Source organism: Excalfactoria chinensis, chromosome 3 (assembly GCF_039878825.1).
Source record: "Excalfactoria chinensis isolate bCotChi1 chromosome 3, bCotChi1.hap2, whole genome shotgun sequence".
Classification (NCBI taxonomy): domain Eukaryota; kingdom Metazoa; phylum Chordata; class Aves; order Galliformes; family Phasianidae; genus Excalfactoria; species Excalfactoria chinensis.
The window spans coordinates 95,590,295-95,601,289 of record NC_092827.1 but is presented as its reverse complement, the minus strand read 5'-3'; positions in this window follow the sequence as shown (position 1 = coordinate 95,601,289).

Below are 10,995 nucleotides of genomic sequence, written 5' to 3'. Positions count from 1 at the left end.
ATTCCCTCCGTGCCCGCTAACCCACAGGCCTCAGTGCCACATCCAAGTGGTTCGTGAAGTTCATATGGGAACGAACCTTATATGGCTCTGCAACAATGTATGCAGTTATACACCTGTGTTCCTGTGTGGCTGTATGGCCCTAACAAATGGCAGCACGAATATCCTACAGCTCAGGGAACCATCTTTATTGTGGCGGTACTGAAGAAGGAGCTCAGCAGTGAAGTCTCAGGGGCTAAAGGATGTGCTGGATGTTACCGCTGCACAGCCAGGGACTGCACTGCACTTCTTGGAGAGCTTCTCAGAATCCTTGTCTCAAGGCTGCTGTGCAGAAGTGTGCGTAAGCCCTTCTGTGCACAGGAATCTCAGCAGCGATAACAGCCACGAGGGCAGCAGCTGCAGGTTGTGGGCAGGCAAAAAAATGTCAACAGGAAAATCCTGCAGCCTTTATATCCCATCTGACACCCCTGAGCTGAGGGGTGGGATTGGTGGAGCAAGGACTTGTCACAGCAGAGCTATCGCAGGTTTGATGTCCCAATGCAGGTCTCAAACCTGCCAACCCTTTGCTCGCAGCTTGCAGGAGTCATAGATTCAATTTAGGGCCGTTAGGCTAATTTGCTCCTTTTTCTCTCTTTCTCCATTTGCTAACCTTAACAACCCTTTATATAGTTCCTCAGAGAAGCAGTGCCAGCGGAATACTCGTGTGGAAGAAATTGCTTTTGAGATACAGAACACAGCTAATTACGGCACTACAATTAGCTGAATGCCCTTAACAGGGTCCGAGGGGGGAATGATAGCTCAGCATCTGCTGCACCATATGCTTTTCTGGTTTCCAGAAGACAGTGGTGGGCACGTGGGCTGCCATGAGTTGTGCTGTCTGCATGGTGAGCAAAGCAAGCCACAGATGCTCCTCTATTTCCCCAACCCAACTGTTGCAGGCTGAAGAGGCTTGTGGTTCATTATATTGATCCCAACCCCTCCAAGTTAAGACTTGGAATGGAGTCATGGTGTTGATCAGGCAGGGGTGTGTTTTTACTTGTTAAAAGATGGATGAGCAAGATAGAAAAAAGAAGAAAAGGAAGAAGAGAAAAATAGTTCTGGTTGGACCAGAATCACCTTTAGCAAGGTGATCAACTCCTGGCTTCTCTACTGTGCGTGTGCACAACGTGTGTTTGTTCTGCACTTATCACAAGAGCTCGAAGCCATTTCCTCTTGTTCTGTCACCACAGACCCTTCTAAAGAGTCTGTCCCCTCCTATCCTGTCTCTCCCCTTTAGGCCACTCTCAGGTCTCCTCTCAGCTTTCTCTTCTCCAGGCTGAACTGCCCCAGCTCTCGGCCTGTCCTTGTAGGGTGGGTGTTCTATCCTTTGGATCATTATCTGCCAGGATGAATTTTGCTTTCCTGCCCTCAGACTCCATCATGGAGATGGACGTAGGATGATGCAATGGGTAATTTGTATCTCATTGTTCATGAGGGCAGAGTTTAGAGCTAGCAGAAGTATGGCTTGAGAGGGCTGAGCTCGGCTCTGAGTTCTCACTGCTCAGGGAATTGCCTGTAAAGCAGAACTGCTGCTTTCTGCATCATTTTCATTGTGGCATGGGATAGCTGAAGTGCTCTTCTGGGCACTGTTTACTGAATGAACTTTGCCTTGTTCTTATTTAGGACAGCCCCACTGACGTACCACTCAACGTGCTAAATGACACTAATTGTGGTTCACTTAGAGCTGACCCTGTTTCGGCTGCCTTGGCCAAATTCGGCTCCAGAGTTAACATGAACCTTCTGCTCCCTCCTACTGCTTTATTTTTTATCGAGTTTTCAAAATGTTTCACTTTCTTTTGCCTTCACCAGGCTCAGAACTCCAAGAACAAGTGCATGTGTGGTGGCATTATTAAAAAGGATGTTGTTATATCCACAAGGTAGTAACTAAATCCAGACCGCATCCACCACATCCATCCTCCTCAGTAGTGGATAGCAGGAGGCTTTGTTTATAGGAAGCTGCTCTCTGTTATTTGCCCGATTACTATGTTATTGATCCACTCTTTGCAGTCTGGTTGGCAGACTTGTTCTGTAAGGGCAAAGGGACATCGGAGGAGGTCAGGGAGCAGCATTTTACTCGCTGAGGCCACCATGTTGCTTCACTGGGGGATGCACCAGCTAAGCTTTACTTAACACCACCTGTACCAGCTGCAGGTTTCAATGAGGCGGCTGTGGCTCCTTGTTTGCAAGAAGGTCTGAGCGCAGGAATGGGGAAAGAGCCAGCCTGTGGATTTACACTTGTGCAAGAAGCAGCTAAAGCATTAAGGGGGGAGGAGGCTTGAAGTGGAGAGCTGTAAGCTTTATTTGCTAGATGAGGGAAACGGTTGTCTTTGATCCTGTAATCCGTGTGTCAGCTGGATTATGCATGAAGTAACGAAGCACAGCGTGCTTTTGGAGTCCCTCTTCTGCAGACGTCCTTTCGCCTCCTTATTCATCTTCTGACTGCTTGTGCTGTCCCAGAACGTCAAAAGAGGGGAATACAGCCATCACGTCTGAGCCTGATGCTCCTCTCACTTTTAGCATGCATTAAGCATGTATTTAAAAGCTATGTTGAAATACATTAAATCCATAATGAGGAGCAAAGGAGGCCCCAGCTTCTGAACGTTTGATGCTTACCTCGTTGAATGCAGGAGGAAGGGATTATTAAGAGCATAAAAGCTGCTCTATCAGGAGCTTAAAAACACTCCAAGGGAAACAAAATCTGTTGTGCTTCGCTGCAGTGATTTAAGAGCCAAATTCTACTCTCATTTATAATGGCATACATTTGAATTTGATTGACTCTGGATTAACATTGCTGCAAATGAGATAAAAATATGACTCCAGAAGTTCATAAGGCAAGAAACATTTCCGCAGTTCATTTTATGGGTGTGTGTGCTCCTAACAGCTCTGTGCTTTGGCATCCCCCTGGAAATAAAGCGATGGCACATCAGATCTCTTTTTAATGGGCCCAATTGGGATGCTAGATCCAGCCAGATTGGTGAAATTCCACTGGGATTGGAAAGTGTTTAATGCCTTATGTTTGATTTAGTTTTTGCTTTTGAGACAGACAACTACATGCACGTTTATAAAGGACAAATAAAGGCAGATCTTAGCATTCATTTCAAAATGGAGCATTGTCGGCCATCCTCAGCTTGCTCCCTTCACTACCTCTCCTGCTGACACCCAATTTCAACGCTATTTCAAGGCCAGCATTTCCAAGGGTGCTTCTTTCCAAGGGTGCAGAACGCTGTGTATTTGGCCATCAGTCAGAAAATGCTTTGATACTGATAAAGCGTGGAGGAATGTTTTCTGCTTGTCCTTACACGACTTACAAAATACACAGCTTTTCTTCCCAGCTCAACACCAAACCAATGCAGTTTGTCATCTGTTTAAGCTCGTACTGATACTGTATGTGCCACAGCCCAGGTGCCAGACCTTGCACTTAGCTCTGCTGAGCCTCATGAGGTTCACAAGAACCTACTGCTCAGACTGTCCAGGTCTCTCTGGATGGCATCCCTCCCCCTTCCCCTTGGCTGTGTTGATTACATGCTGTATCACCTGGTATTGAAGAACTGGGGCCCATACCAAACTTCTCAGCCTTGCTTTTAGCTACTTGACCTCCCCAACAGCACCCACTTGTGTAGTGTGGTGTGCAAGCTTCTTGTAAAGCTTGTGGGAGAGATCAGACAAAGTAATCCCAAATGTCACCAACTAAGGGCCAAGGAGCTCTGGGTGCTGGTATGCATACAAAGCCCAGCTGCTCAACTAAAGTAGATTTGCTGGAGGCAAACAGCTGCACTGATTCAGGACCCAGAGTCACAAATAACCATTCGAGAGGAAGGAGCCCTAGCAAGCTTGTTTGTGCCTTTCAAAGAGCTCCTATAGAGCTCTGGGCTTGGTGCCTTTGTCCTTTAGGGAGATCAGATTCATATTTGCCACCTTCCTGATGATCCTGGCTGGGGCTTGGTCATCTGTGGGCTGCTGCAGAAAGGAAGGTAAGGGGTCAGATCCCTTTTGTGGTTTAACCTGAGAAATTGTCTGCTCTTATTCCTTTATTTTTCAACAAATTCTGATTCAGAGTAGCTGAGGATTCTTTGCTGATGTGGTATTATTGACATTCCTCTTGCTTGTTATTGTTAACATCCTTTTGAGACCTGCATTCCTCTAGTTCTGCCTGGAATACTTGGCATGTGTATCTATGTGTGCATGTGTGTGTCCGTGTGTGTCTACATCTGAAACAGGAATTTCAGGTACTTATTGACTTAAGGGTGGAAAAACCCCTCCTCTTATGTCCTAGCACATTGGGAAAAGACCCCCCTCCCCACCATCCCCCTGACCAGATGCCCTTAAAATAGAAGCCTCATCATTGCCACAGTCTTAGTTTAATATCAGCATAATAATAGCAGCATTGAAAAAGAAGAAGATAAACCGTGAGTTCTTGGGTAATGGCATGTGTCAGCAAAGCCCACTGAAGGGGGGATGGGCCATGGGTGACATCTGGGTGCAGCATTTCTGGTAATGCACGCATTTGGATTTGGCTCACCATCCATGTGTTACTTGGGGTGATCTCACTGCCCTTCCCCATCTCCGTTCTCCCATGCAGGATCTTACGGGTGCCCCTCTGATGTTCTCCAGATCCCATCCCTTGGCTTCATCTGAACATGAGAAGTTACTGTTACACTCCTGGTTCCCAGCCAACCTCAGGAGTTATTTTCTCACTGTTCCAAAGGCAGCCCTGGCTGTAGGTCTGATGCAGTCCCCCACCCATGTGGAACAAGTGTCCCTGAGTGTGAAGGAGAGCTGCAAGGAACTTGGGCTCAGCCAGCCAGCAAGCAGTGCTCTGTGCCTACTTCACACAGCAAGCTCCCTTTGGCTCGGCTCTCCCATCTACACCTCCCTCCTTTTTGGCTCCAAGTTAAATGTTGGATTCTACATACGGTTACTAAAGAGAAGAGAGTGTTTTCCAGATGAGCAGTGAAGCAGGAGGATACGGATGAGTGACAGAAATATTAGAAAGCCACTTCTTGGAGCTTCTCTTTTCCCTTTTTCCCTTATGCTTCCTCAGGGGTGTTACGTTCCTCCCCAAGGGCAGGAGGCTGCAGGATCCTGAGCTTTCTTTCCTATCACGAGTGCTCGTTGATGTGGCTGCTGGATGTGAGGAGTTGCTTCATGCTTCAGCCATGTTCTTTGGCTGCTTTGGCTTAAAGTAAACAGGAATGGAGTGCTCTGCTTTTGAGTTCATGCGGAATTGATGAAATTCATCTTTTGTTTGCGAAAAATACCAAGTGGAGCTCAAGATAGTCCCTTTCCACACCTTTCCTCGTTATTCTTTGTTCTGTGTTGCTTAAAGGAGTAACTGGAAAAATAATGAATAAAATAATGAATGAATATCATTTTATTATTATCATTATTTAAGAAAAAGCTCTGGCTGCTCTGAGGTCTTCAATTGGGGGTAAGAATTGACTAAATGGTGGAAGAAGCAGAAAGCATTCAATATTCCTCATGTATCCATAATGCCTTTGTTCTGCTAGAGTAAGGACCCAAGAATAGAAATAAATCTATCAAGTATCTCAATCTGTGATGGATCAAAACTAATGTGAGGAGTGATCTGAATTCAGAGCTATTTAGCAGTATTTAGTAAGAGGAGTATTGTACCAACAGGAGGAGGCTTTTTGTTGTTGTTTTAATTATCCTTGATGCCTTGGAAATCTTCCACTTACTGAAACTGCATGGATGTGAGCAATCCCTCTATAAACACACTGAGCCATTCTTGTGGGACTGAAGTTAGTTGGTCTCACTGAACTTAAGGGGACAAATGCTATGAGTGAAACTATTCATATGGGAGTCTATGGAGTAACGGTGCTGACCTTGCAAAGATCAGCTAAAGAATTAAATACTTTTTAAGGCTGCTGAATGACATAGGTGTATCTCTCATCTTCTGTCCTTCATTTCTGCCCGGATAGGGCAGTCATGCTTATCTATTATAACTCTGCTCATTTCCCTAAGTTCAGTTATTCTGTGTTTACATCACCCTTTGTGATTTATATACACAGAACAAAGACTGAATTTAAATGTGTGAAGGAAACCTGTTTGAATTGTGGGCGGTGAAGGAAACTTCATTTTGAACAGATACTTTGTCAGGTAGGGCTGTCTTAAGTGGCAAGCTTGGTGCCAACCTTCATCTAACAAGGTTGTCCTCATGCCAGTCAGGGCAGATGGCTTGTAAAAAATGACTTGCAGAGTTGGAAGGGGAGAAGAACATTTAGGAAGCTTTAGCTGGCTTGGAAAGACTCAGTTTTGCTTCAGTTTGTATTCCAGAAGATAAATATGAACTGGGAGAGGAAGATGGTTCTGAGGCTCCCCACCTCACTTGGGACTTCACGGGAGGGCTGCATCTCACCACAGGGGACCCAGATGTAGTATTTTGTTCATTACACATATGAAACATGTGCAGGAAGAAGCCCTTGGTCATCTTTCAGGTTCAGGAGAGGTATATGTATATTTCCCCAAATACCGTTTCATGTGAGAGCTTCATTCTTGTCACAGATGGTGTATGGTCACATCGGTGGGTTGACTTGTGGCCGTAACTGCTTGTTCTTCAGGTCATATCTGACTGTTGTGAGTGCTGGGAATCACCTGAGGAAATGCCAAATATAGTTCCTTTTCACTGGAGTCAGTGGCGTCTGATAATCCAAGCCACAGGCTTACTTGAAATAGAAGAATGCCTTTTTGAAGTCCCATGACAGTCATGGTACATCCCAATGAAAACTGGGTCAGAGTCCAGCACTTGATCTCCTCTTTTTCCATTCATCAACATTAAAGCTGCAAAACAAGACTCAGACTGTGGTTTGGGGCGAGATGCTGCCTGTCAAAGAATGAGAAATAGAACATGAAGATGAATAGAAAGATGAAAGCATCGCATAAAGGTCAAACAACTAATTTGTTATAATCTTCACCTTTCACTGACTGAATGATGCCTGTGATCCTGTTGCAATGTAAATTAGAGGTTGTGAGACCTACAACAAGGGCCCAGTTTTCGCAGCTTGAGTGGGAAAGTGTTCCTGCAAACAGAAATTTTCCATATGTCAATCTACTACAGTGCTACAGGGCTAAGCATTATCAATGGCTGAGCAGATGAAAAACCGCTCTCTTACTTGATAAGGTTTTTTTCTTATATGTGAAGCTTTTAGTGCTTTCCACTCCTTAAAGCATCCCTCTTAGTAGGACAGTGTTATCAAAAGTTAGGAGTCCCTAGAAGCTGAGTCATTTGCCTGGAGGTGCATAAGAAATCCGTGTGTTGTTGATCCGATTGCTGGTAAATAGGTAAATATACTGGTAAAATATGCCTGTTACAGGTGTAAATAGAGATCTCTGGGTGAGCTGGTATTTTCAGTGCTCTGCTCTGCACCTGCAGACGCAAAGATGATGCTTCGAGGAGCACTTCAGCAGCCAAATCTGCTGCAGTATTCTCAAGTCTCCAGAGCAGCCTGTTGGTTCACCCGATTCCTATACTCTCAAATTGCCGGTCTGTTTTTTGGATTAAGAACCCAGTGTTTCGTCTCTAACAATCTCCTGCCCAATGAGATGTTAGCCCAAATATGTCTAAAGGTACAGCCAATTCTGAATACTTAGCTGCAGTAATAATTGCTGGCAAACCATTTCCTGTGCGTATTCTGCAGTAGCAAAATGTATAACCGTAAGGAATAATTCTGCATCATAGCATTCCCAGTTCTCTTAGTTGAATCTGATTCACTTTTTCAACTGAAAAGAGCTAAAGCAGAAGTGTGATTGCGCTTATGTGTTATGGTTTAGCACTGGTGCTCTTGTAGTAAGAAAAATCTCAACGTAGTGATTAGGAAACATTTGTGATGTATCTAAATGTAGATATATCTGAATATGTTCTACAGTTCACTAAAGGGAAAGATCTCGTCTTAATACAGAAGTTGCAAATGAAGCTAAAAGTTTTACAATTATTTTATTTTTTTAGATATTTTTTTTTTTTTCATGGATGCCACAGTTGAATGTGCCTTAATTAACGGCAAGCAAGAGTGGATTGCATAAGCTTGTGATGAATGTTGTCGTAGCAGGTTAAATCTGATTTAATGCCTGAAGCCAGAGAAACATTTGCATAGAATCATAGAGTCATAGAATCACAAGGTTGGGAAGGACCTACAAGACCATCCGGTCCAAGCATCCTCCCATTACCGTAGCTACAGCAAACCACTAAACCAGATCTTGTAGCATCTCATCCAGATGCCTCTTTCACACTGCCAGGGATGGTGACTCCACCACCTCCCTGGGCAGCCATTCCAGCGCCTGACCACTCGCTGAGACAAGAAGTTTTTCCTTATGTTCAGTCTAAACCTCATCTGATACAACTTGTGGCCATTTCCTCGGGTCCTGTTTGTTGCCTGGCAGAAGAGGCCAAACTCCTCCTCATCACAACCTCCCTTCAGGAAGTTGTAGAGTGCAATGAGGTCTCCCCTGAGCCTCCTCTTCTCCAGGCTAAACAATCCCAGCTCCCTCAGCCGCTCCTCATAAGGAGCTGCTCATAGCTAATGAAGCTGATTAACTTGGAATTAATTTGCAATGTCTAGTTGTTGAGCTTAAAACTATAGTGATGTTAGTAATGCAGTGATTATTATTAGTACTTGAGATAATCGGGCTTGCTAGATGATTAAATGTAAATACTTAGTAGAAATAAATTGGTTTGGGATAATAGATAATTTCCAAAGTGAAAATATTCCATCATAAAATGAAACCAAGGTGTGTGAGCTGTTAGAAAGCACAAGTTAGGTGTGGGGAAAGCACAGGTTCCTTCTCATCCAGTGCAAGTGGGTGAAAAGCATCTTTTATATTTTTCTCTTGGTTTGCTAATGATTTCTTCATGATCCGTGTTACACTTTTGCTTAGGGAACAGTCAGTGTGGGCTGCAGACTTAGCGTACCAAAGTGCTGTACAAACAGATCTTGGTAAGCTCCTGGAACTATGGAGGGGAGATAATAGGCAGAGGTGTTAATGAGAGATGAGGAGGTTGTTTGTGGGTCAGCACCTGGCTGTGAGAGCAGCGGGTACCATGGTTTGCCAGCAGCTTAACCCAAGCTGTGGCCTTTTTCCCTTCTGCATGTCTTGTAGAAAAGTCCCAGTATGGGATTTCATGGAGAACTGTGTAGTGGCTCTTGGTGTTGTATGGGAAATTGAGGGGAGGGGCTCTACAAGAGACAGTATGGAAGTCCTGTATGACAAGTCATAGTGGCTACTGTTGTAGATCCTGTTCATGGTGGGGCAGTTGGAGCTAGATGCAGCCCAAACCATTCTGTGATTTATTCCTTGTCCAAGTTACTTTCAGTCAGCTCAGCACCCATAAAACGTGTTTGGCTCCTAAAGAATACTCAAATTTTACTTGTTTCAGTAAAAGCAAGAAGAGCCATAATGAACTGCTTCAATCACAGCAGAGTCTGGCCCGCTGTCAGGTTCCAGATCCTGTTCCATATACTGATACTGTGCGTGTTGCATAAACAAAAAGGAACCCCTTCGCTACCTCTGTTATTGCATGAAAGATTTAACCCTATAAGGTGCATTTAATGCAGGTGTACAATGCTTATAATGCGAACATTTCCCTTTTATACTGCAGTACTGTTCCTGGTCGGCAGCCATCGATGTTTTACAACCAAAGCGTCAGTTCATTTAAATGACTTATTGCACCACAGCCTGCGTGGTAAGCACAGGTAAACAGGTTCTCTGGGAAGATTTAAACTGGGAGGACAGTTACTATAAAAGTCTAACAGAAATTCATTGCGCTTCACAGATGGAACAGATAAAATCGGACCATAACAGCAGCTAGCAGAGAGAGAAAATCCTAAATTACTAAGGTGCAATGCAATCCTGATACAGGGTGCCATAGGAACTTATGGTGAAAATGCTGCCTCAGACCTAGATGCTGGGGAAAAGGGATAAATGTCAGAGTTTGCTGTGTATTCTTTTAACATTTAAGGTTAGCTTTCTCCCTGACAGTTTCTCCCTGACCACAAGGACTAGAGGCTTGTTTTATAAATGGGCTGTTCAGAAGCTCATCAGATATCAAAGGAGCTGCCATTTAGTCAGCCAGGATAACAGTAAATGGAAAAGGAACAAAAAAGTCGCTGGCAAAGAGCATGTAGTGGGACTCTGAGAGCAAATGATAGCTTTCATAGATCTGATCTATCAACAAAATGTAGAAAAGCAGGGCAGAGCCAGCAGAGGCTTGGAGCAGAAGGAAGGGAGCATCTGTGAAATGGCTATCAAACCCATTAGATTTAAAAAGACATTTTTAGTAGTTTAGAGAGAATCACAGTCAAGAAGCCTTTGCCAGTTAATGCTGGCTAAAATTCTGAGCTGCTGCACTCCTTCATTCAGAGTCTCTGCTTAATAAGAATCTTCTCTTGCTAGCTGGCAAAGCTACAGCTGTGAATGGAGCTTGCTCTTGATGCCAGTTTACTGTGGTTATAGGAGTAGCTCAGTGGGGTCAATGGAGTTAGTGTCTGACATGAGTGCTGTATCTGACTCACTGCTGTTGGCTTCATTCTCTGGCTTTGTTGTGAGCCAGATTTTCATGGACCTGGAAAGGAAACAATGTGGTTAACAACATAATGAAAAAACCAGCATGCCTTTAATCCTGAAGAACTCATGTTTTTGATTGCTCTTCCAGGTAGAGCATTGCCACTAAAACGCTGAAGCTTGCTTTGCCTAATAAGCAACAAAGCCAACCCAATAATGTTGTTCTAGCAATGCCTGCCTTACGTGTATCATGTTTAAAGGAGAAACCTTGCTTCACAGGCAGAATTTAACAGTTATCTTTTAGCTTTGATTTTGCTCTGGGAATAGAGGAACTGCAGTACCACCTGCTATCATTTTTCCCTTATCCTTTATACAAGCCCACATAGAGCCCTTCCTTTGTAACGCATTCTCTCTGACTTAGGAAACGATTACGCAGTCAGGAAATGA